Genomic DNA, 25,955 nt, shown 5'->3' on the forward strand with positions numbered 1-25,955 from the left:
ATCATTTATTTCTGAGCATTATTAATGCTGATATTTTATTGGCACTGATTTGTGGATGATCACATTGCACGTTTGCCCTTCTGTGTCAAAGTAGCACCACCAACCGTGTCTTAATACACAAATATGCAATTAAACATGCAACCTCTCACCATGAGCCCTTCTGTTTTTCTGAGCTCGCTCTATTTGTTCTGGAACAGGAAGAAGGTCAGGCAGTCGTAGTGCAAAATGTCACTCGCATGCTTCATCTGCGCAAGGATTTTATGAGTTTAATCAGGTGGTTGAAGTCGCTTGGAGTCATGTTGAGTCACAAATGTAACGTACAGCCTTGGATTATTTTTTAATACAGACCCAGATATATGGTTTAGGCTTTCTAACTGTTTTAGACCATTCAGGGTCGTGGTGGGTCTCCACACATTCTCTATTGGGGACAGGTCAGGACTGCAGGCAGGCCAGTCCAGTACCAGTACCCGTACCCTCTTCTTCCACAGCCATGCCTTTGTAATGTGTGCAGCATGTGGTTTTGCATCGTCCTGTTGAAAAATGCATGGACGTCCCTGAAGGCAGCACATCTTGCTCTAAGATCTCAATGTACTTTTCTGCATTAATGCTGCATCACAGAAGTGTAAATGACCTTTACCAAGGGCACTGACACAGCCCCATACCATAACAGACCCTGGCTTTTAGACTTGTTGCTGATAACAGTCTGGATGGTCCTTTTTGTCTTTGGTCCGGAGCACACGGCGTCGATTTTTCCCCAAAAAAACCTGGAATGCTGATTCATCTGACCACAATACACGTTTCCATCCTAGATGCCTCCGAGCACAGAAAAGTCGATGCTGCTTCTGGACATGGTTAACATAAGGCTTGTTTTTTGCACAGTAAAGTTTTAAGTGGCATTTGTACATGTAACTCTGTATTGTAGTGCTTGACAAAGGTTTGCCAAAGTAATCCCTCACCCATGTGGTTATATCAGCTATTGTTGAGTGGCGGTTTTTGATGCAGTGCCGTCTGAGGGATGGAAGATCACGGGCGTTCAGGTTAAGCTTGCACTCTTGGCCTTTACGCACTGAAAGTCCTCCTGATTTCTTGAATCATTTAATGATAGTATGCACTGTAGAGGGAGAAATATGCAAATCCCTTCTAATCTTTCTTTGAGGTACATTGTCTCACACATTTGTTGACAAACTAGAGATCATTTGGCCGTCTGTGCTCATCAAAGACTCAGCCTTTCCTGGATGCTGCTTTTGTACCAAACCATGATTATAATCACCTGTTTTGAATCACATCATCATTTAGTTTTTTCACCTCATTACTAGCCCTAAATTGCCCCGTCCCAACTTTTTTTGGAATGTTTTGCAGGCCTGAAACTCAGGAATGGAGGTATATTAACACATGAAATGAAGTTGAGCAGATAAAACATGAAATATTTCAGGTTTAAACTGTCTGCAATGAAATAAAAGTCAAAGTAAGTGTAAGGAACACTGTATTTTTATTTTATTTGCATTTTCCATACTGTCGCAACTTTTTATTCATAGATTCATTTGTTTAATGCCAGGATAATTACATCCAGCACATTCAGAAAGATGAAACACTTTCATCTATTATTTTTTCTGATGCTTTGGGAGTTGGAGAGAAAATGTAAAGTAATTCCCATGTTTTCCTGAGGAAAATAGCGCTTTGCTTAAAGCAGACCCCGGTTGCTACATTTAAATTAGACTTTCTCTGAACCAGTGCGTCGTGGGAAACTAGATCAAATTAGACCCCGAGTGTTGACAGCATTCGGAACGCATTTCCTTAATTTTCTAATTAGCTGAATAATTAACCATGGCGTATTAAAATTAAACATGTGAAAAGTAATTGCGCTTCCATCTTAACAATTATGACTGCGGATCCAGTCTGGCGTGTTCTTCTGGGAAAACATTTTAAAAGAAGAGCAAACACAAACATTTACTGTATGTTTAAATCATTTTTGTTAAAAGAGCATCTTCTTCTTAATAAGGATGTGGGTAATGCTTCACATGGTGGTCTCTCTCAAAATCCACAAAGTTGAATCAGTTCATCTGGACACAAGTTTGTTGTAGAGATACGTTTCGCCACTCAATCCAAGTGACTTTTTCAGTCTGAGCTGGTGGTTGAATAACCCCAACCTTATATGCAGCCGATTTGCATAACGACCGATCACCGCCCAGTGCATAACAATGGAACCGGTGATCAGGTCCATATGCAAATCACAATGACCATTAATTACAATGGTCATGTGTGTCTTTCACACATGATTGGGGTATAGCTCCTAATTATGGCGTTGTAAGATGGTGAGAGATGTACTCTCAGGCCCCCTCCCCGGTTCAGAGATGGTCAGTTCCCTCTTTACATAGATGGCCTACATGCTGATCTACGGTGATCGGCCGTTATGCAAATCGGCTGCATATAAGGTTGGGGTTATTCAACCACCAGCTCAGACTGAAGAAGTCACTTGGATTGAGTGGCGAAACGTATCTCTACAACAAACTTGTGTCCAGATGAACTGATTCAACTTTGTGGATTTGTGTGCCTGGATTACTGAGCATGCATCAAGAGTCTCTCTCAAAATATGTTTACACACCTAATATTTGAAGCAGCAAAGGCATCTTTCATTGGCATTATAATTAAGAACCTATTAAAATGTAATTTTTTTAATGCATTTTTTTTCTAGTCTCTCTTAAATCAAATTTATTTTATTTTCTTTGTCAGCAAACTTACATAAATCAACAGCTGCTTTGAGCTATCCATAGCGAGCATTGTGTGTATTTGCCCCCTGCAGCAGATGAAATAAAGAAAAATTACAGTTAATTTGTGAGATAAACAGCATCAGTGTCATACTGAAGACCATCTGGTTTCCGGCCCTCTTAACAAGCAAACAAGCAGCATGTTTTTCTCGCTGTTGTAGAGATAATAATATTGTGATGCGCTTTAAAAGCACTGTTTATACAAAAATTACACAGCTAGCACCAGGTACATAATGATTATGATACCAATTTTTGGATGCCTCTTTGAAGGTCAGGTGGAGTTTTAACTCATACCTGTATTCAGATACACAAAGGAACAATTAAATCAAAAGTCAACATAACGATAGTAATAAAATAATAACAATGGCAATAATAATAATTATTATTGTTGTTATATAACTGTTATTATTACAACAATAATATTAATAATAATAGTAATAATACTACAATAACAAAAACAACAAGTAACAAAACAACAACAATAATAACAATAATAATAACAAAAACAACAATAATATTAATAATAATAACAATAATAACAACAACAATAATAGTAATAAATATAATAATAATAATAACTTTGTTTTTTAGCTTAGATTTTAACTCAGATAAACAAAGAACATTTAAATTAAAATTCAACATAATAATAATAATAATAATAATAATAATGATACTACTACTAATAATAATAATAGTAATCATAATGATAATAATGATGATGATTGATGATGATGATGATGATGATGATAATAATAATAGTAATAATAATGACAATATAATAATAATAATGATGCTACCACTAATAATACAAATTGTAATAATAATGATAATAATGATGATGATTGATGATGATGATGATGATGATGATAATAATATAATAATAATAATAATAATGATAATAATGATGATTGATGATGATGATGATGATGATGATGATGATGATAATAATAATAATAATAGTAATAATAATAATAATAATGACAAAATAATAATAATAATAATAATAATAATAATAAAAATAATAATGACAATATAATAGCAATGACATTACAATAATGATAATAAAATACTAATGATAATTACTGGGTGCAGTGCAGTGCAGTAACCCCCCCCCCCCCTTTTCCCAGACAGGACGCCAGTCAGATGCTAGCACCAGTGTGGATTTGAACCCTGAATATTAATACAAGTAGTACAGTCCTGCAGTGACCCAACATAAAGATACAGTATGCAATAACACATGTGGAAGACATAAGTGCAATAATGCATATACAGTAGCTTGCTAATAGGCTGCACTGAAAGTAACCACTGTTAGCTGCTGGATAATAAAAGTATTGGTTTTAGTAATTAAAAATATATATATTTGAGGTTTTTATATTGTATAATCATGTAAACAACATCTACAATTAAAGAGAATAAAATCACAAATCACAGCTTATTGCAGGGGTGTCAAACTCACGGCCTGCGGGCCGGATCAAATGACACGGCGGGCCGGATCTGGCTTAAACGACTGTATGATTGTTGTGATGGTTCGAGTCGTTACAGAGACGCGCTTATAATTTAATGCGCTCCTGCGCCTTTAAGAGACAACGTGACATCGTAGTCATGGCAACTAACTTTAACCTTCGCTAAGAAGCCATGTGACTTTTACGGCAAAAGAACGCGGGGTAGCGTAGTCAGTAATGTAAACAATAATAAATAAATACAAATAATTATATTGCAATATAATACCAAAGCATCGTCTGTAAGTAGTGGCGTTTATATTCTCAGTAAATGTTTAGTGAGTATATCACAGCGTTTTAGTTACAAATTTACCGTAATTAAATACTGTTGTTACGTTACTTTAGCAATTAGTATCTTTACACAAAATTTTAACTTGTTATTTTACGTTTGGTTAAATCTCATATTGTACCAGATGTAACACTTGACTACAGCTGTGTGCTTTTACTGTATTAGGTTCCTTATTGTTTTTATTGTTTGTATTTTTACTTCATTTTGATGCACACAGCTGGGGAGCAAATAAACTGACTGTATTCTGAAGGGAGCTGTCTGTCTGTCTGTCTGTCTGTCTGTCTGTCTGTCTGTCTGTCTGTCTGTCTGTCTAGCTGAGCAAGGGGGATAAACTATTAGTGAGGGCAGAATGATTGTCTTAAAATTACACTGTAAAATCCTAAATAAACTGCATCTTTCAAAATGCATGCTGATTTTGTGACCTGCAAAGTGACACAGCCTGCCAGTAGATGATGTTACACATATTTACACATGATCCTAAAATGTACAAAAAGATAATTAAGAAAATTAAGCATAAGGAGGAAATTTAATGAAAGTGAAAACAAGTTTGTGCTTCAGGAAGAGAAACCGGTGCGTCTCTTGTGTTATGAGGCTGTGTCTGTGGTAAAGTAGAACAATATAAATGCAGAATTCAGCCACCAAGAAAAACAGCAATGTGACTGCAATCACCGCAGGATACGTTACAATCGGCCATTTGAGGGCCACCATAATGCTGATGTGGCCCTCTGTGAAAATGAGTTTGACACCCCTGGCTTATTGGAACCTGTAAGGACCTTCTAAATGAGAATACGTTCTCTGTGCGATATTATAAAACTACAGTTTTTGAAATAACAATTGTGTATTGTTTTTATATAGTAGTTAATAATTCATAATACCCCGGCTTCTCCCATACTTGGACGTGCTTCAAGGTCGTAAAAAAAAGGGCTTGGGAGTAAAATGTGCGATGATGAAGAGAAACGGCTATTAGGATAATCAATTTGGGAAGATGTGAGGAGAGCTGGCGCCAGATCGGCTACGTCCATTTTTCTCCGGTGTCCACTGTCAACATATGTTCAGTTTCAGCACTTCAAGCAAACACTGGGTGTCAATTAGCTGTAAATTACTTTGGCCGAGGAAGCCGGTTCTTGTTTATATGCGCGGCATTAGACACACTTGAATTTTGCTGTGCATTAATAATTCACGAAAACCATTTATGTTTTAACACATATGGCTGCAAGGCCTGTTATTACACGTTCTCAGGCGGCAGTGGGTTTCAGCATGTGGGTAATTTAGCGCTTGTACACTTCACAATGTGGAAAGGTAAAGTAATTCATGTGAATAAGGAAGAATGTTAATATTTTATAGTACAAATGTAAATCAGAAAAAGTTGGGACAGTATGGAAAATGCAGATAAGATAAAAAAAAATGCAGTGTTCCGTACATTTACTTTGACTCAACTTCATTTTATTTGTTATTATACCTCCATTTCAGTCCTGCAACACGTTCCAAAAAGAGCTGGGACGGGGGCAATTTAGGTCTAGTAATGAGGTGAGTCTTTGATGAGCAAAGATGATCAGAGGATCTCCAGTTCGTCAACAAATGTGTGAGAAAATGATTGAAATGTTTAAAAACAATGTACCTCAAAGAAAGATTGAAAGGGATTTGCATATTTCTCCCTCTACAGTGCATAATATCATTAAACCATTCAAGAAATCAGGAGGAATTTCAGTGCGGAGAGGCCAAGGGTGCAAGCTTAACCTGAACTCCCGTGATCTTCGATCCCTCAGACGGCACTGCATCAAAAACCGCCACTCAACAATAGCTGATATAACCACATGGGTGAGGGATTACTTTGGCAAACCTTTGTCAAGCACTACAATACAGAGTTACATGCACAAATGCCACTTAAAACTTTACTCTGCAAAAAGGAAGCCTTATGTTAACCATATCCAGAAGCGGCATCAACTTCTCTGGGCTCGGAGGCATCTAGGATGGACCATCACATGGTGAAAACATGTATTGTGGTCAGACGAATCAGTATTTGAGAACTTTTTTGGAAGAAATAGACCCCAAGTGCTGTGGACCAAAGACGAAAAGGACCATCCAGACTGTTATCAACAACACGTTCAAAAGAAAGGGTGTGTCATGGTATGGGGCTGTGTCAGTGCCCTTGGCAAAGGTCATTTACACTTCTGTGATGCAGCATTAATGCAGAAAAGTACATTGAGATCTTAGAGCAACATATGCTGCCTTCAAGACGTCATCTTTTCCAGGACGTCCATGCATTTTTTAATGCATGGCTGTGGAAGAAGAGAGTACGGGTACTGGACTGGTCCAGCCTGCAGTCCTGACCTGTCCCCAATAGAGAATGTGTGGAGAATTTTGAAACGAAAACTGTGACCACGTCGACCCCGTACTGTTGCACATCTTAAGACGTGTTTGCAGGAAGAATGGGACAAAACACTGAGCCCATCATGTCCACACAGGTGCCCGACCGGTTGATAGCACCGCTAAGATTTGAATCCTGGATCTTGGGGATGAGTAGTTTTTCAGTTCCATGTAGTGATTTCAGGTTTATTATTGTATCATTGTGCATTAGTTTCATATATTATTGATGACAGGGCTGAATGTGAAAGTGCTGAACATCCTGGAGCATCCTTATAAAACTCTGACTTCCTCCTACTCTGTCATACTCTTCCTGTCTTCCTGTCTCTAGCTCGAGGGCAGCCAATTTCAGCAGCAGAATCCAATACAACACGTTTACAATACAGCAAATATTTGAGTCTCAGTTTATGCGGATTCAAGCATAATTTCCTATCTGAAATCCATTAGCTGCTCTCGGCTTAAATTAATCTCTTCCCCAAGCGTGAAATAATAATAAAAAAAGTAGTACGCTCGGTAGCCAGGCTTTATTTATCACAGGTCTATGACCGATAAAGAGAGTCAGCCTGGTTATGAGAGCAGGAAAATGTTTTTGGAAGAAAATTGCATGGATTTTCACGACAGGCTGAAGAGAACGTGTTTTCCAGACACTATTATCGCCTATTTCTTATCCGCGCTGAATAATTACACATAAAACACATTAGTCTTGGAACATCCACAGCTTTGTCCACTTGTGCAAAGAATGATGGGCTGGTAAACAGAGCGAGCCCGGTATTCAGGAGCTCGGATGGAACATAGCTGGCTCGGTCAGCTGTACAACAGTCTGAGAAGACGGCTCAACGTTTACATTATCGTCCCGTCAGGCTAAATTAAACGTGTGATGGCTATTGCACTTCTCATGAAGGATGAGTATTTTTTAATCATTTTGTCATTGAGTATCCCTCCCATTTTCAGAACCTGCTCATCAGCGTAATGGCCTCTTTTCAGTTCCGTCAGAATAAATCTTCCCGCGGCACATTTTTAAATTATTGGTCAATATCGTCTGCCAAGAAATGCGAACGCTTACCTCATCCGTTCGTTTGACACAGAGAAGCGGCGGCATTCTTTATCGCTAATTAATAAGTGAAGGTATTAAGTTGTGTGGTTTTGTATTGTGCAGGACCTGCTGAGACACATATAATACATAGTGCAGATTTAATTAAAACAATCTTCAATTAAATATATGTTGTTGTGACGTGAATAACACTGATTATCTCTTCATCACGGCACCTGTTAATGAGTGGGACATTTTAGGCAGCAAGTGAACATTTTATCCTCAAAGTTGATGTGGGCGAGCATAAGAATTTGAGTGAGTTTGCCAAGGGCCAAATTGTGATGGCTAGACGACTGGGTCAGAGCATCTCCAAAACAGCAGCTCTTGTGGGATGTTCCCCCCAGATACTGCAGTGGTCAGTATCTATCAAAAGTGGTCCAAGGAAGGAACAGCGGTAAACCGGCGACAGAGTCATGAGCGGCCAAGGCTCATTGATGCACGTGGGGAGCAAACCAACAGACGAACTACTGTAGCTCAAATTGCTGAAGAGGTTAATGCTGGTTCTGGTAGAAAGGTATCAGAATACACAGTGCATCACAGTTTGTTGCGTATGGGGCTGCATAGCCACAGACCAGTCAGGGTGCCCATGCTGACCCCTGTCCTCCGCCGAAAGTGCCAACAATGGGCACGTGAGCATCGGAACTGGACCATGGAGCAATGGAAGAAGGTGGCCTGGTCTGATGAATCATGTTTTCTGTTACATCACGTGGATGGCCGGATGCGTGTGCGTCGCTTACCTGGGGAACACATGGCACCAGGATGCACTATGGGAAGAAGGCGAGCCGGCAGAGGCAGTGTGATGCTTTGGGCAATGTTCTCCTGGGAAACCTTGGGTCCTGCCATCCATGTGGATGTTACTTTGACACGTATCACCTACCTAAGCATTGTTGCAGACCATGTTCACCCTTTCATGGAAACGGTATTCCCTGATGGCAGTGGCCTCTTTCAGCAGGATCCAAATTCCCCAGATCTCAATCCAATCGAGCATCTGTGGGATGTGCTGGACAAACAAGTCTGATCCATGGAGGTCCCACCTCACAACTTACAGGAGTTAAAGGATCTGCTGCTAACATCTTGGCGCCAGATACCACAGCACACCTTCAGATGTCTAGTGGAGTCCATGCCTTGACAGGTCAGGGCTGTTTTGGCAGCAAAAGGGGGACCAACACAATATCAGGAAAAGCAATTTGAAAAAGCTGTTTTTAAAAAAAGGAGAGTGACGGGCATACCCGACAATGCAGTGAACTAAAATGATAAAACACATTTTGTTCAGACACAGCCAACGCAAAAAAAAAAAGCATTTAAGCCGTGGTGATAACTGGTAAGTATCTGGATGTGCACGAGCATAAATAAACCTAATGGACTGAACAGCTTAACAAGGACGAAAAAGCAAAACACACTCCGACGGCAAAGCGGCGTGTACCAACGACTGCACGAGTAACGAGCATTTCAATGACAATCGGAGTGATTAACTTCATCTGCGTCACCAGATGGCAAAGTCAGTCGCTACCCTAATCACTCTCAGGATGCCACTTACGCCGTTAATGAAACAGGAAATGTCAGCAATCGGTGTATACGGTGGAACTGAATAATTAACGCGTCGTTTTGATAATGCAAATCTTTTCGCATTTTCTTCAGTGCTTTAGTAAAAAAAAAACAGGTGTGATATCAGGTACAGAGCTTTATATCCAGATGTGATGAATAATGACTGTACAAAACATCATAGATTGAAAACAACAATAATAATACAATTATTAAACAATTGACCCTTATAATTCTTTAACTAATTTTTAAATTTCACACTACCTCAGTGACATGGTTATTAGTTATGTCCAGTCAGATCAGCCCTTTGTACCGGTCACTCTGCATGCAAGTGGAAAGAACCTTGACATATTTTAAAGGAGGATTAGGAGCCACGTGTTAATATTAGCTTTTAATGATTTAAAAGTATTATAATAGTATTATAGTAGTATTATTTTTACTAACAAATGCACCCACACTTTTAAAATGTTTATTTACTTTGATTTTACTAATTTTAATGTTGCGTATTAAATGTTTTTATTTTTTCTGTATTTTAATTGCTTATTTCTAAAATTCTAATTTGTTAATGTTATTTGTTAAAGCCCTTTGTGAAAGTGAAAAAAAAATGCTATATAAACAATGCTTATTATTTTTATTAGTAGTAGTATTATGGTTATTATTAATAGTAGTAGTAGTATTACGGTTATTATTATTTGTATTATTATATATTTTTTATTAGTAGTAGTATTACGGTTATTATTATTATTATTATTACTATTATTATTATTATTATTATTATTATTATTACTATTACTATTATTATTATTATTATTATTATTACTATTATTATTATTATTATTATTATTATTATTATTATTTTATTATTATTACTATTACTATTATTATTATTAATACTATTATTAATAATAGTATTACTATTACTATTATTATTATTACTATTATTATTATTATCATTATTATTATTATTATTATTATTACTATTATTATTATTAGAAGTAGTAGTAGTATTGCTTTTATTATTAGTAGTAGTAATAGTATTATTTTTATCACTATTATTATTTTAACTTTGTACTTATGAACAAATATGTTTCACAAACTAAAAATAATATTGGAATATTATCATCGGCCAACACAAATTAATCACAAATACTCATTTATTAAAATACAATTTATTTATTTAAAATTTTAATTTATTTATGGATACATAAATTAATACTAATTAATTAAAATAACACGTATTTAATTATTAAGTTGTATTATTTATTTATTTATTTATTAATTTTTTTTTTTTTTCAAAGACACTGTTGGTATTTATAATTATATTCTTTTTAGCCTAAGATAAGATATAATAAGCTTGTTGCAGCATTGTGGCTCAATTTTGTCTCATTCCGTCTAGACAGCTGTCTATAATTGTCCATGCTTTAAAGGATTCCATTATCCATATGTCTAAAATCAGTTATAGTTTTAAATATTAACAAATTAAAACAATTTATTAGCATAAACAGATATGTTTTACAAATTAAACTAATAATAAAACATATTTACCACAAATTAATAGCATTATTAATACACTTTTATTATAATAATTATTATTATTATTATTAATAATAATAATAATAATAATAATTAGTAATAATAATAATATTTTATTTATTTTTTTTATTTTTTTTGCAAAGCCTCTGTTGGTAATTGTGGCATTTTAGCTATTAAGCCTTGGATAATAATCTTTTTGCAGCATTGTGGCTCAATTTTGTCTCATTCTGTCTAGACAGCTGTCTATAATTTTCCATGCTTTTAAGACTCTCTATTATCCACAGTAATGGGTAATTATTATTATTGTTATTATTTATTTTATTTTATTTTATTTTATTTTATTTTATTTTATTTTATTTTATTTTATTTTATTTTATTTTATTTTATTTTATTTTATTTTATTTTATTTTATTTTATTTTTATTTTATATTTTATTTTATTTATTATTTTTTTGCAAAGCCACTGTTGGTATTTTTTGGCATTTTAGCTTTTTTTTTTGTGAACTTAATTTATTAAGAAACAAAAACAAATGACATCACTTTTCTAGACAGTCACCTTTTGATGCATTTTTCCCAGCATTTTTAATGCCATCAGCAAAACATGTTTTTGGTTGGTTCACATCATCATCGCATGAAAATCTTCTTCCTCTTAGAGCTTCTTTGAGCGTCCAAAAAGGTAATCAGATGGAGCTTAATCCGGACTATAAGTGTCTCTCAGACACGACCGATTACTACTCCTCCCACCCTCACCGTTTCTAATGAAAATATAAAAGTGCGGAAACTTTTTGAAGATCCCTCTTATAAAGAAAGTTGAAGAGCTAAAGTTTTATTATTTATTTTCTAAACAATGTTGTGCCAATATATTTGCTTTTTTTTTTGCTTTACCATTACCCTTCATTACTCTGAATTAAGTTGCTGTTAAAATAAGTGAATTACTTTGAACCCATATGACCTCACATCCCTCCCATACGTGTTCATCTCAGCACAGACTCTCTAAGTGCCACTTACATTTCTGTTCATGTATTAAAGCAAGTGTGGAGTTATATTAAACTTGAGCATTTAATTACTATAATTACTTACATTACTTCAGTTTCATTCATGCTAAAGTAACACTGACGTACACTAATAGCTGATTTATACAATGTTGAAGCTTGTAAATGTAAATAAGTTTACATGTCATGAAAGGTTTGATAGAATCAGATTCAAATACAAGTAGAGACCTGAGTATTATATCGTTAATACTATGTTTTATATCAATACTATGTCTGGATGTTACAGAATGCAAAAATTCTGACCCTTGTGATGGATTGGCGTCCTGTCTGGGTTTGTTAATGCATTGCGCCCAGTGACTCCAAGGAAGCCGGACCTGCTGAGACACTGACCAAGACAAAGTGAAGGTAAAAATAAGTTCACAGTAATTTATGGTGTGTTCTTAATTCAAGTTAGAATAAAACTGTGGCTAAAGAGACACAAACTTAATAGGGAGAATTTTAAATACAAAAATGTGATATCCGCAACCCGCTACGTAGACAAGTGGACATTAAGGGGATAGAGCAGATTGACAACCCGATGCCAAGATTGACATTGAAAGGCTGTCCAGGTTACCCGTGACAACCAAGTTCTCAGAAAGACCGCACAGTACTCGATGACCATACTACTCCCGCTTCCACTGTGCATCAAGCACATTTACTGGCGTGTCTCACCCCAAGAAATGGGGACGTTGTGGCACAACTAGGGCTTTTATATTAACATTTACATTTTCGACATGTAGCAGACGCCTTCATCAAAAGTGACTTAAAGTACTGTATTATATTTATATAATAAGCCACATGCACAAAACACGAGCAATATTAAAGTTGGTAAATGCTGTAGACACGGATGCCTTTGTCCCCTCGATTATTTGTAACTGCAATAGAACCCTTCCTCAATCACAGTAAGAGAAGACCTAGGAGTTAAAAGTACACAAAAAAGAAAGTTTAAACACCCTATACAGTAACTCTCTCTGTATGCATGTGAATTATTGTGTGTGTGTGTGTGTGTGTGTTTAGCTAATTCCATTCCATCCCTTTTAATTCAGCCAATTCTCAAGATGCCAAGTGACCATTTAAACAATATATTTAATACTCCTTGACCCAGAGGAGAGACTTAACCCTCGCCAACAGGCTTGTTGGTTTAAATTTGTGAACGGTTTATTCATTTAAGCATTGAAATGGTTCCGAAATTAGCATAAATTGCAGACTCTGTCCATAATCCTATGATATTAGTAAATGGTAAATTACATACAAAATAAAATGACATTCCATCCAGTATCATTTATTGGTGGGATTATTGTACTTAAAATGAACATATACCAGTGCCGTCGTCCCAGGTTACACTCATCACTAGTAAATGCAAAATGCCGCAGCCACAAAAGGCTTAGTACATTTAGATCCTAACCTGTTAAGACTCCTAGATCAAAATCATACTGCGTATAGAATTTTATTATATAAAAAGGGCCATTTCTACATATTACTGAACACATCATAGTAGGCAGTTATCATTTCTCTTGGCTCATTACACCTCACAGCTCATTTTCACTAAACTCTTTGTTAATAATGATTCTGCTAAAAGTCTAAGAGTCCCAGAATATCCCAGACACATGTCAAGACATACTGTGTTTGTTTTATCGTCATGATTGTCATGGTGATGGTGTGAAAATAGAAATGTACAACATTTACATTAATACAATAGACAGCATGTACAACATAAATGACAAGATATATGCAAATAATTTACAATCTACGTTTCCTGCAAGGTATTGGTGACTATTATTGTCTTGAGCAGTGGTTCCCAACCAGGGATACATAGATTTATTTTAAACTGCTTATAGCCTACATTAGATTTGCCCACCACAAAATGCAAAGGTCACAGACAATGACAGACTACAAAAGAACTGCAAAAGATACTGGTCCCACTGTGGTTTACAAGATTTAACGTAAAGCCTCCACAAGGGGGCATTCGTGTACAAGTACACAGTATATACTAAGTGCAGTATGCAGTATACAGTATATACTGAGTGCAGTATGCAGTGTACAGCATATAGTGAGAGCAGTATGCAGTATACAGTAGTGAGTGCAATATGCAATATATACTGAATGCATTATGCACTATACAATATATACTGAGTGCAATATTCAGTAACAGTATATACTGAGTGCAGTATGCAGTATACAGTATATACTGAGTGCAGTATGCAGTATACAGTATATAGTGAGTGCAGTATGCAGTATACCGTATATAGTGAGTGCAGTATACAATAAATACTAAGTGCAGTATGCAGTATATACTGAATGCAGTATGCAGTATACAGTATATTGTGAGTGCAGTATACAGTATATAGTGAGTGCAGTTTGCAGTATGCAGTATATACTGAGTGCAGTATGCGGTATACAGTATATAGTGAGTGCAGTATGCAGTATACAGTATATAGTGAGTGCAGTATGCAGTATACAGTATATAGTGAGTACAGTATGTGGTATACAGTATATACTGAATGCAGTATGCAGTATACAGTATATAGTGAGTGCAGTATGCAGTATACAGTATATACTGAGAGCAGTATGCATTATACAGTATATACTAAGTGCAGTATGCAGTATACAGTGAAATGAGTGCAGTATACAGTATATACTGAGTGCAGTATGCAGTATACAGTATATACTGAGTGCAGTATGCAGTATACAGTAAAATGAGTGCAGTATGCAGTATACAGTATATACTAAGTGCAGTATGCAGTATACAGTAAAATGAGTGCAGTATACAGTATATACTGAGTGCAGTATGCAGTATACAGTATATACTAAGAGCAGTATGCAATATACAGTAAAATGAGTGCAGTATACAGTATATACTGAGTGCAGTATGCAGTATACAGTGAAATGAGTGCAGTATGCCGTACATAGTATTGTGGCGCCGGCGAGCAGGAAGGCGAGCGTCAGTGGTTTAGGGACAGACACCCATTCATACAACAGACAAACTTATAAGCTACTTACCCAACCCTCACCGCAGCCACCCCACTCCCAACAACGGGATACACGGCTACGGTGAGCTTAGACACCACTGCCGCAAGGCTTTCTGGGTAAAGCCTGTGCCGACGCTACACTGCCACCTCCCTAATGGTCAACCGTCCCGGTGACCCACTCACCAGCGTCCACTGGGTGGCTCCTCGGCCAGACCGCACCCCATTACACTGCCGAGCCGCTCTACCACCCACTGCTGGACCGGGCACCCTGCCCCTACAGCCACCTGGGCTAGCGCACTCAGACAGACCGGACATATTGGCCCACTGTACCACCAGAGCCACCCAAATGCCACAATCCCACTTCTGACACCAATGTGGCGCCGGCGAGCAGGAAGGATAGCGTCAGGGCCGCAAGTGAGCTGTCTTTGGCAGTTCACTCAGTGGTTTAGGGACAGACACCCATTCATACACACATACATTCATACAAAAGACAAACATATAAGCTACTTACCCAACCCTCACCGCAGCCACCCCACTCCCAACAACGGGATACACGGCTACGGTGAGCCTAGACACCACTGCCGCAAGGCTTTCTGGGTAAAGCCTGTGCCGACGCTACAGTATATACTGAGAGCAGTATGCAGTATACAGTAAAATGAGTGCAGTATACAGTATATAGTGAGTGCAGTATGCAGTATACAGTAAAATGAGTGCAGTATACAGTATATAGTGAGTGCAGTATGCAGTATACAGTAAAATGAGTGCAGTATACAGTATATAGTGAGTGCAGTATGCAGTATACAGTAAAATGAGTGCAGTATACAGTATATAGTGAGTGCAGTATGCAGTATACAGTAAAATGAGTGCAGTATACAGTATATAGTGAGTGCAGTATGCAGTATACAGTATATACCAGGGCTCTAGAGTGCGACCAATTTGGTGCGACTAAAAAAAATCTGAGGTCGCAACCCACGGGCCGCCATCTCCGACACCTTTCTTAAAGACACACACGTATTATTTACATTTACATTTTCGGCATTTAGCAGACGCTTTTATCCAAAGCGACTTACAGTTGTGACAGTATACAGTCTAAGCAATTGAGGGTTAAGGGCCTTGCTCAAGGGCCCAACAGTGGCAACCTGGTAGTGGTGAGGCTTGAACCGGCAACCTTCTGAATACTGGACCAGTACCTTAACCACTAGGCTACACTGCCGTATTATGACAGCACTCATTGTTTAGTCATTGTTTATCTTCACAGTTAGCCGTATTTTTAATCTGGATAACATTAAACGGTCAGCAAGACTAATCAAATGTGTCTCCTGTGGATGAAAAATGAATTGCTTTAGTTTCTCATAATGCCACGCCCCCTAGACAGGCACTCGCGCTCCCCCAGACAGGTTTTGGCGGAAACCCACACAGACACGGGGAGAACATGCAAACTCCACACAGAATGGACCCGGACCGCCCCACCTGGGGATCGAACCCAGGACCTTCTTGCTGTGAGATGACAGTGCTACCCACTTAGCCACCGTGCCCCCCCCCCCTTTCTTGTAGACTTGTGCTTCAAATAAAGAACTTTATATTGACCAGATTGTTAGTTATTTACAAGTCAATATTGCCTATATGGACAGCGATTAAAAAAAAAATTTAAATTAAATGCGATGTGGTTGAAGATTTGGGTGCACCTAACTTTTGTGCTGGTGCACCTAAGAAAAAAAGTTGCAGTGCAACCAGTGCACTGAGAGCCCTGTATACTGAGAGCAGTATGCAGTATACAGTATATACTGAGTGCAGTATGCAGTATACAGTATATACTGAGTGCAGTATGCAGTATACACTATACATCATTAATTCCATGCAGTATGCAGTATACATCATTAATTCCTATTGAAGTATGCACACAAGCAGTAAATGCCAAACTCCAAAAGCATCAGGAACAAACATGAACAAATCTGGAGATCTGTGACAATAAACATGCTTTGATACTACAGCCACGCCACCTAGGTCAGGCCACTACTTTATACTCATTTAATAAAAAGCAGTAGAACTTATTACTATTGCTTACCTGCCATTAATTGAAGAAGAAGCATTTGTAGGGTGGCATGTTCTCACAGGGATAGATGATACAACCAGAAATATCTCCATTTCCATAACAGGAGTAGCAAAACCAATCGAAGACCCATCTCCAAAGGAAAGCATTTAATTCACAATGTCTGCTGTCAACTGTAACAACAATAGGAAATCTTTATTATTATGTGCAGGCATCAGACAGAAATTATTATTATTTTTTTTATAATTGCATGGTCGTTTCGATTGGCAGTCAATATAAAGCTTTTGTACAGGACCGGATGCACTAAATTGTAGTAATCATTCTTTTCCAGGATAATAATGCCTTCAAAATATTGCTTTAATGAACAATAATGTCAAGCGCCTTACCTGCCCAATAACACACGGAATGTTCTGGAACCCTGGTTGTAAAGTAGATCTCAATGTGCCAACAAAATCTAATTTAGTACTTCTAAGCATTCCAAAAATCACTGATCAGCCATCACTGTCCATTTGATCAGCTCCACTTACCATATAGGAGCACTTTGTAGTTCTACAATTACTGACTGTAGTCCATCTATTTCTCTACATACTTTTAACCTGCTTTCACCCTGTTCTTTAATGGTCAGGACCCCCACAGGACCACTACAGTCCACTCTATTAGACACTCCTACCTAGTTGGTCCACCTTGTAGATGTAAAGTCAGAGACGATCACTCATCTCTTGCTGCTGTTTGAGTTGGTAATTTTCTAGACCTTCATCAGTGGTCACAGGACGCTGCTTACTGGATATTTTTGGTTGGTGGACTATTCTCAGTCCAGCAATGACAGTGAGGTGTTTAAAAATTCCAGCAGCGCTGCTGTGTCTGATCCACTCATACCAGCACAACACACACTAACACACCACCACCATGTCAGTGTCACTGCAGTGCTGAGAATAATCCACCACCCAAATAATACCTAATCTGTAGTGGCACTGTGGGGGTCCTGACCATTGAAGAACAGCATGAAAGGGGGCAGAGAAACAGATGGAGTACAGTCAGTAATTGTAGAACTACAAAGTGCTTCTATATGGTAAGTGGAGCTGATAAAATGGACAGTGTGTGTAGAAACAAGGAGGTGGTTTTAATGTTATGGCTGATCGGTGTATGTAAACATCTGACATTATTCTTCGACCAGGTTTGACACTTGGTTCAAATTAAAGCAATGTGTAGCACTGAGCTAAAGCTGCGAATGTACCCTGAACAAGGAGGCCTAGGGGCTATTTGTGCAACCAATTTACATTTTGCATATTGGTGGGAGGTAAAAAAGGAAGGCAGATTACATCAATAAACCCACATAGACACAGGGAGAAAATGCCAACTCTTCACAAACCACGGCCAAGACCAATATTAAAAACCGTATCCTCAGGACCCATGCAGCGCTCATCCTTTTCAAATCTGGAACAGAAAACAGCTAGAATGAGGTCATGGAGTCCACAAAGATGAATCCAAGTGACTTCTTCAGAATGAGCTGGTGGTGAACATTCCAACCTTATATGCAGCTGATTTGCATAACGACTAGAACAATGGAACCGATGATCAAGTCCATATGCAAATCACAATGGGCATTAATTACAATGACCATGTGTGCCGTTTAAATATGATTGGGATATAGCTCCAATCACGGCTTTGTACGATGGTGAGAGATGTACTCCCAGCCCACCCTCTAGGTTCAGAGATGGTCGTCCCCTCTTCACATAGATGGCCTCTTTGACTCCATGTTCAAACCAGCGTTCATTCTTGTCAAGGATCTGCACATATTCATCAATGAGTTTAAACCTGGGTTCTGGCCAGAAGACGTCAATCTTATATGCTGGGCCATTCGTTTCGACAGTGGCTGTTTAGTTTTCCCGATGTCAGACATCCCAAGTTGCAAAAACTCATTTCAGGGAGGTACCCCCGGACCCGGACCTCGACACACCAAAGGATACGGGTGATAACAGAACTTTTAGGAGCTGCTAACTGAGCTACTAAGCTAACTGTTCGCGTCACAAACACATTAATGTGTACTACATAGTGTTATGAGGAGAGAGGTAGGACCCAAGGATGCAGAGAAAAATTATAATTTTTATTTAACAATAAATAATAGTAAACAAAAGACAACACAAAAGGGAAAAATAACGGGAACGAGGCAAACAAAGCCTCTGGCGCCGCAGGCAACTAGAAAGGAAAAACACACACGAGGAAAAAGGGGAAGCGTGGGGCACGAACCCGGATCGCTGAGGTGCGAGGTGTTCGCTAGCCCCGTTGCTCTATGGCAGGGTGAGAGTTAAATGAAGCCCGTGTGCTTGTAAATGGCGCAGCGGGGAAAACACATTGAAATGAAGAACCGGGTAAGGAAACCAGCGAAAAGCAAAAAAAATCAGCTTTTGAAAAGCCGCTCCGGCATTTAACGGTTTAGCAGTTAACGGTTGGCGTTGGAACCAAAAGGGCGGATTCGAACCAGGACTGAGGGGCACGGAAAAGCAGTGGCTTAACCCACTCAGCCAAGACGGCTGACATGAACTCGCTGAGCCTTTTGCTTAAGAGCTGCTGTGGAATGGCATTGCTAGCGATGGCTGGCTTTAAATGCCAAAACAAACAGCAGCTCGAGGGCTGCACAAAATCGCACCAGCTATCCCTAACGAAGCGAACCAAAACCCTAGCTTACCTCGGCCTTGCGACCTACACACCCTAACACTCTAGTAGTGCCAGGGGTAACCAGAGTGTCCCTAGTAAGGAAGCCAATGTTGTGCCACCGTGCCAAACAAAAGAAAAAAGAAAACAAGAAGGTGCGACGCCTGCAGCCTGGCAACGCCCCCCTAAATAGGGAGACCGCAGCTGCAGGTCGTTCGCCCTAATGAGCTGGCCGCCTATTTGAGGCCACGCACTTAGTTGTTCTGTAAGGCCTGCAACGTCAGGAACGAGTGGTAGGTTCCACTGACGCCGCAGACACCTTACACATAGTGCACTAGATAGTGTGAAAGATAATAGATTTATGTTCCCTACATAGTGCACTAGATAGTATTTTAGATATGAATTTATGTTCCCTATGTAGTGCACTAGATAGTGAATTAGACAATTGGTTTATGTTCCCTACACAGTGCACTAGATTGTATGTCAGATCACGGATTTGTGTTCACTACATAGTGCACTAGAAAATATAACTAGATGATAATTTGTGTTCCTTACATAGTGCACTAGATAGTGTATTACATAATTAATTATGTTCCCTACATAGTGCACTAAATTGTATATCAGATAACGGATTTATGTTCCCTACATAGTGCACTAGACAGTATATTAGACAATTGATTTATGTTCCCCTCACAGTGCGCTAGATTGTATATCAGATAACGGATTTAATACGCGATCGGGGAATAAAGTCTGTGTCGCCTGCATGCACGTTTGAGTCGCTCTTGGCCACTCGTTCTAGATTCCGGGAGATTTTATCTGACTTGCGGGCATCAGGAAGCTGCTATGTATACGCGGGAGACTCCCGGAACTTCCGGGAGACTTGAGATGTCTGCGATGTACAGTTCCCGGCAATCCTTCCGGCACCTCACAGCATACACTATATTAATCTGTTTGTGTCGAGGGACCCGGTCCTTAGGGTTTGAAAGCACAAGCTTAGACTGAAGAAGTCACTTGATAAAACGTATCTTTACACCAAAATTTGTGTCCAGATGAACTGATTCAACTTTGTGGATTTGTGTACCTGGATTATTGAGCATGCACCGAGAGAGGTCATGGAGGTTGGCATCTTGCCGTGTGATATTAAAGCTACCCATTGAGTTCAATCACTAATAGGTTTACTTATGTACATTTATGTCATTGATTTAGTGTTGATCTTAAGCTTATTAAACCCCTGATGCAAAATCTTAATAAATAAATAATAATTAATAATAAATAATACAGTTAAATCACCACAGATCTCCAACTAACCTGGCAGAGCTTGAAGAATTAGCACTGTAGCACTGTCGCCTTGCAGCAAGAAGCTCTTGGGTTTGATTCCCAGGTGGAACAGTCTGGGTCCTTTTTGTGTGGAGTTTCCATGTTCTCCCCATGTCTCCGTGGGGTTTCCTCCAGGAGCTCCAGTTTTCTACCACAGTCCAAAGACATACAGTTAGGGTAATTGAAGATACAAGTCTCCCTAGGTATGAGGTGTGTGTATGTTTGCCTTGTTATGGACTGGTGACCTGTCCGGGGTGTTTCCTACCTTTCGTCCAGTGATTCAGACCCACCGTGACCCTAAATAGGATAAAGGCTTTTACTAAGTCATTGGTTATATTCAAAATAGCCTACTACACAGTACTTGTGTACTGATGGGGCCCCAAATTCAGTATGCAGTACACAGTATGTGACCAAAATGATTTTTCCAGTATGTGAAAGATACTCAGATGACGTAGTACTCCAGCTGAAATTTCCAGTATGCGACCAGAGTTATCTTCGAGGGGTACTGCGCTATATGATGCAATGTAACCTCCTAAAAGTGGGCAAAACCTTCGTACATTCATGTGCCTCGCAGTATGTTTTGCTATTGTCACATACTTGATACTATAGTACTTACTACTATGGGGACCCGTATATACTGAGTGCAGAATGCAGTATACTTAAGGTCCTACCAAATTGACAGACGTTGAAAATGTAAGGTTTGTGTTTAGCGGTTTAACATTTTTTATTGGCGTACAGTTCAAGTGCCTCACATTTACTGGTTAATTTGCACTATGAGGCACAGATGTTCACAAGTCACAAAATACGAGTCCAAGTCAAATCACGAGTCTTTAGGCTAGAGTCTGAATCAAGTCACGAGTCTTTAGGCTAGAGTCTGAGTCAAGTCTCGAGTCAATATAATATACACAAAACATATATTCAAAATGAAGCATAGAAATAAACAAATAATATGTAAGTTCAGATAAAAACAACAACAGATTAGCAACTGTATTTTCCCATTTGACGTCATGCCTTTACTTTCCTAGGTACCAGTTAAAATCTTAAACTGACGTTTTGTTTTCATTGCAAATTACGGCACAGCGACCAAAATCCCAAACACAGCAAGAAAAAAAAATCCATATAAATGCTTACCTTAGCTTATGTTCTTCCAGATGCTATTCAATTTATAATCGTGTGTCCCATTAGGAATATAATCCGTTATTTTATAAATTGCTTATAATTAAAAACCTCCAAACTTTTCCCGGTTGTGAGGTAAAACACGAACTCGTTAGAAAGCCAATCAAGCGTTTCATTGACACGTCATCTGTGTGACGCGGCAAACTAAATACATGCAAATAACAGCATTTCTTACTAAAAATTACAATCAGAAGGTCTGATTGGTTCAGAAAGCGGTTCTTACAATCATTTGCGCCAATTCTGTAGGAGCGTTCCATTCACATTATCTGTTACTGTAAAGTGCACTATGTAGGGTACTCCACCATTGTAATTAGGGAGCGCCGCTTCATCACTATGGCGGAAGCTGCCTGGAACATTTAGCCATTTAGAGCATAAAATGACACGATCAGAATGATGTCGGATCATATATATACTGTGTATGTGTATATATATATATATATATATATATATATATATATATATATATATATATATATACATACAGTGTATCACAAAAGTGAGTACACCCCTCACATTTCTGCAAATATTTTATTATATCTTTTCATGGGACAACACTATAGAACTAAAACTTGGATATAACTTAGAGTAGTCAGTGTACAACTTGTATAGCAGTGTAGATTTACTGTCTTCTGAAAATAACTAAACACACAGCCATTCATGTCTAAATGGCTGGCAACATAAGTGAGTACACCCCACAGTGAACATGTCCAAATTGTGCCCAAAGTGTCAATATTTTGTGTGACCACCATTATTATCCAGCACTGCCTTAACCCTCCTGGGCATGGAATTCACCAGAGCTGCACAGGTTGCTACTGGAATCCTCTTCCACTCCTCCATGATGACATCACGGAGCTGGTGGATGTTAGACACCTTGAACTCCTCCACCTTCCACTTGAGGATGCGCCACAGGTGCTCAATTGGGTTTAGTCCATCACCTTTACCTTCAGCTTCCTCAGCAAGGCAGTTGTCATCTTGGAGGTTGTGTTTGGGGTCGTTATCCTGTTGGAAAACAGTTTTCGAAGGGAGGGGATCATGCTCTGTTTCAGAATGTCACAGTACATGTTGGAATTCATGTTTCCCTCAATGAACTGCAGCTCCCCAGTGCCAGCAACACTCATGCAGCCCAAGACCATGATGCTACCACCACCATGCTTGACTGTAGGCAAGATACAGTTGTCTTGGTACTTCTCACCAGGGTGCCGCCACACATGCTGGACACCATCTGAGCCAAACAAGTTTATCTTGGTCTCGTCAGACCACAGGGCATTCCAGTAATCCATGTTCTTGGACTGCTTGTCTTCAGCAAACTGTTTGCGGGCTTTCTTGTGCGTCAGCTTCCTTCTGGGATGACGACCATGCAGACCGAGTTGATGCAGTGTGCGGCGTATGGTCTGAGCACTGACAGGTTGACTTCCCACGTCTTCAACCTCTGCAGCAATGCTGGCAGCACTCATGTGTCTATTTTTTAAAGCCAACCTCTGGATATGACGCCGAACACGTGGACTCAACTTCTTTGGTCGACCCTGGCGAAGCCTGTTCCGAGTGGAACCTGTCCTGGAAAACCGCTGTATGACCTTGGCCACCATGCTGTAGCTCAGTTTCAGGGTGTTAGCAATCTTCTTATAGCCCAGGCCATCTTTGTGGAGAGCAACAATTCTATTTCTCACATCCTCAGAGAGTTCTTTGCCATGAGGTGCCATGTTGAATATCCAGTGGCCAGTATGAGAGAATTGTACCCAAAACACCAAATTTAACAGCCCTGCTCCCCATTTACACCTGGGATCTTGACACATGACACCAGGGAGGGACAACGACACATTTGGGCACAATTTGGACATGTTCACTGTGGGGTGTACTCACTTATGTTGCCAGCTATTTAGACAGTAATGGCTGTGTGTTGAGTTATTTTCAGAAGACAGTAAATCTACACTGCTATACAAGTTGTACACTGACTACTCTAAGTTATATCCAAGTTTCATGTCTATAGTGTTGTCCCATGAAAAGATATAATGAAATATTTGCAGAAATGTGAGGGGTGTACTCACTTTTGTGATACACTGTATATACTGTATATATACTGTATGTGTGATATATATTTGTCACACGTAACTAATGTTGCTGACTTTTGTTGTCCACAAGTCATTTTATGCGAGTCACGAGTCGAGTCCGAGTCATTTGAAACAAGTCCGAGTCGAGTCTGAAGTCGCAGACTCGAGTCCCCGTCTCTGCTATGAGGTGGTCCTAGCAATCCTACGGCAATTCAGTTAGCAATCGGTTAGTCAAAATGTCCAAGATGTCAAAGTGCAGCTAAAACACTACTCGGGTAACTGAGTTCGGAAAACTCCCAACCAATTCTGTGGACGCAGAGAGGGGTGTGTCAAAACATGGACGTGAATGTTCGCATTTGAGACGGAGCCTTTACATTCAAACTACTGTATGTTCACTTTCATTTATTAAGGTAGGCTGTGCTGTGTATTGTAGCTTCCATTTATTCTATCATTCAATTTATCTTGGAATGAGGTCTCATTTTGCTTTCCTGTTTATCTGTGATCAGCTGCTGAAACGTTTTTACTTGCGACCTACCTGCCATGCTGATAATTTAAAGAAAATACATTGAAAGTAAAAGTAGCCAACACAACACTTGCTGCTAAGGTCAAGTGCTACCCAGTTTAAACCACTTTTCATTCCAGTCGAAGTAGAACTTAATAAAACAGCTGGTGCAACCCTTTTTAGGCAACCGTACGGGGGCATTGTCATTCAGCCAACATGCTTTTTATCCCAGTAGTAGTCCATTAAGTTCAGCTGTGTCTATATTGTAAGGATTTTGTTGTTGTTGTTGGTTAATATATAATTGCACTGTGAGTATCCCAAGTACCCTGATCTGCTTTATAGATTGGATCTTGGCTGCATATAGAGCTGGCACCTCACGGCAAGTATTTTTAAACAACACACAATCAGATTCAAGTGCTCCACCTGATTTTTGACTCACAACTTCCTATCTATAACTCTTATTAATCCGTTTCGAGCATCCTGATGTGTTGCTACGTCTCTAAACCTCTAAATTTCACGTATTCCGAAGATGAAGCACAGTTGTACACTGATCAGCCATAACATTAAAACCACCTCCTTGTTTCTACACTCACTGTCCATTTTATCAGCTCCACTTATCATATAGAAGCACCTTGTAGTTCTACAATTACTGACTGTTGTCCATCTGTTTCTCTGTCTGCTTTGTTAGCCCCTTTTTACCCTGTTCTTCAATGGTCAGGTATTATTTAGGTGGTGAATCATTCTCAGCACTGCATTGACACTGACATGGTGGTGGTGGTGTGTTAGTGTGTGTTGTGCTGGTATGAGTGGATCACACACAGCAGCGCTGCTGGAGTTTTTAAATACAGTGTCCACTCGCTGTCCACTCTATTAGACACTGCTACCTAGTTGGTCCACCTTGTAGATGTAAAGTCAGAGACGATCGCTCATCTATTGCTGCTGTTTGAGTTGGTCATTTTTGAGATCTTCATCAGTGGTCACAGGACGCTGTTAGCTGGATATATTTTTGGTTTGGTTGACTATTCTCAGTCCAGCAGTGACAGTGAGGTGTTTAAAAACTCCAGCAGCGCTGCTGTGTCTGATCCACTCATACCAGCACAACACACACTAACACAACACCACCATGTTA

Source organism: Trichomycterus rosablanca, chromosome 4 (assembly GCF_030014385.1).
Source record: "Trichomycterus rosablanca isolate fTriRos1 chromosome 4, fTriRos1.hap1, whole genome shotgun sequence".
Lineage (NCBI taxonomy): Eukaryota > Metazoa > Chordata > Actinopteri > Siluriformes > Trichomycteridae > Trichomycterus > Trichomycterus rosablanca.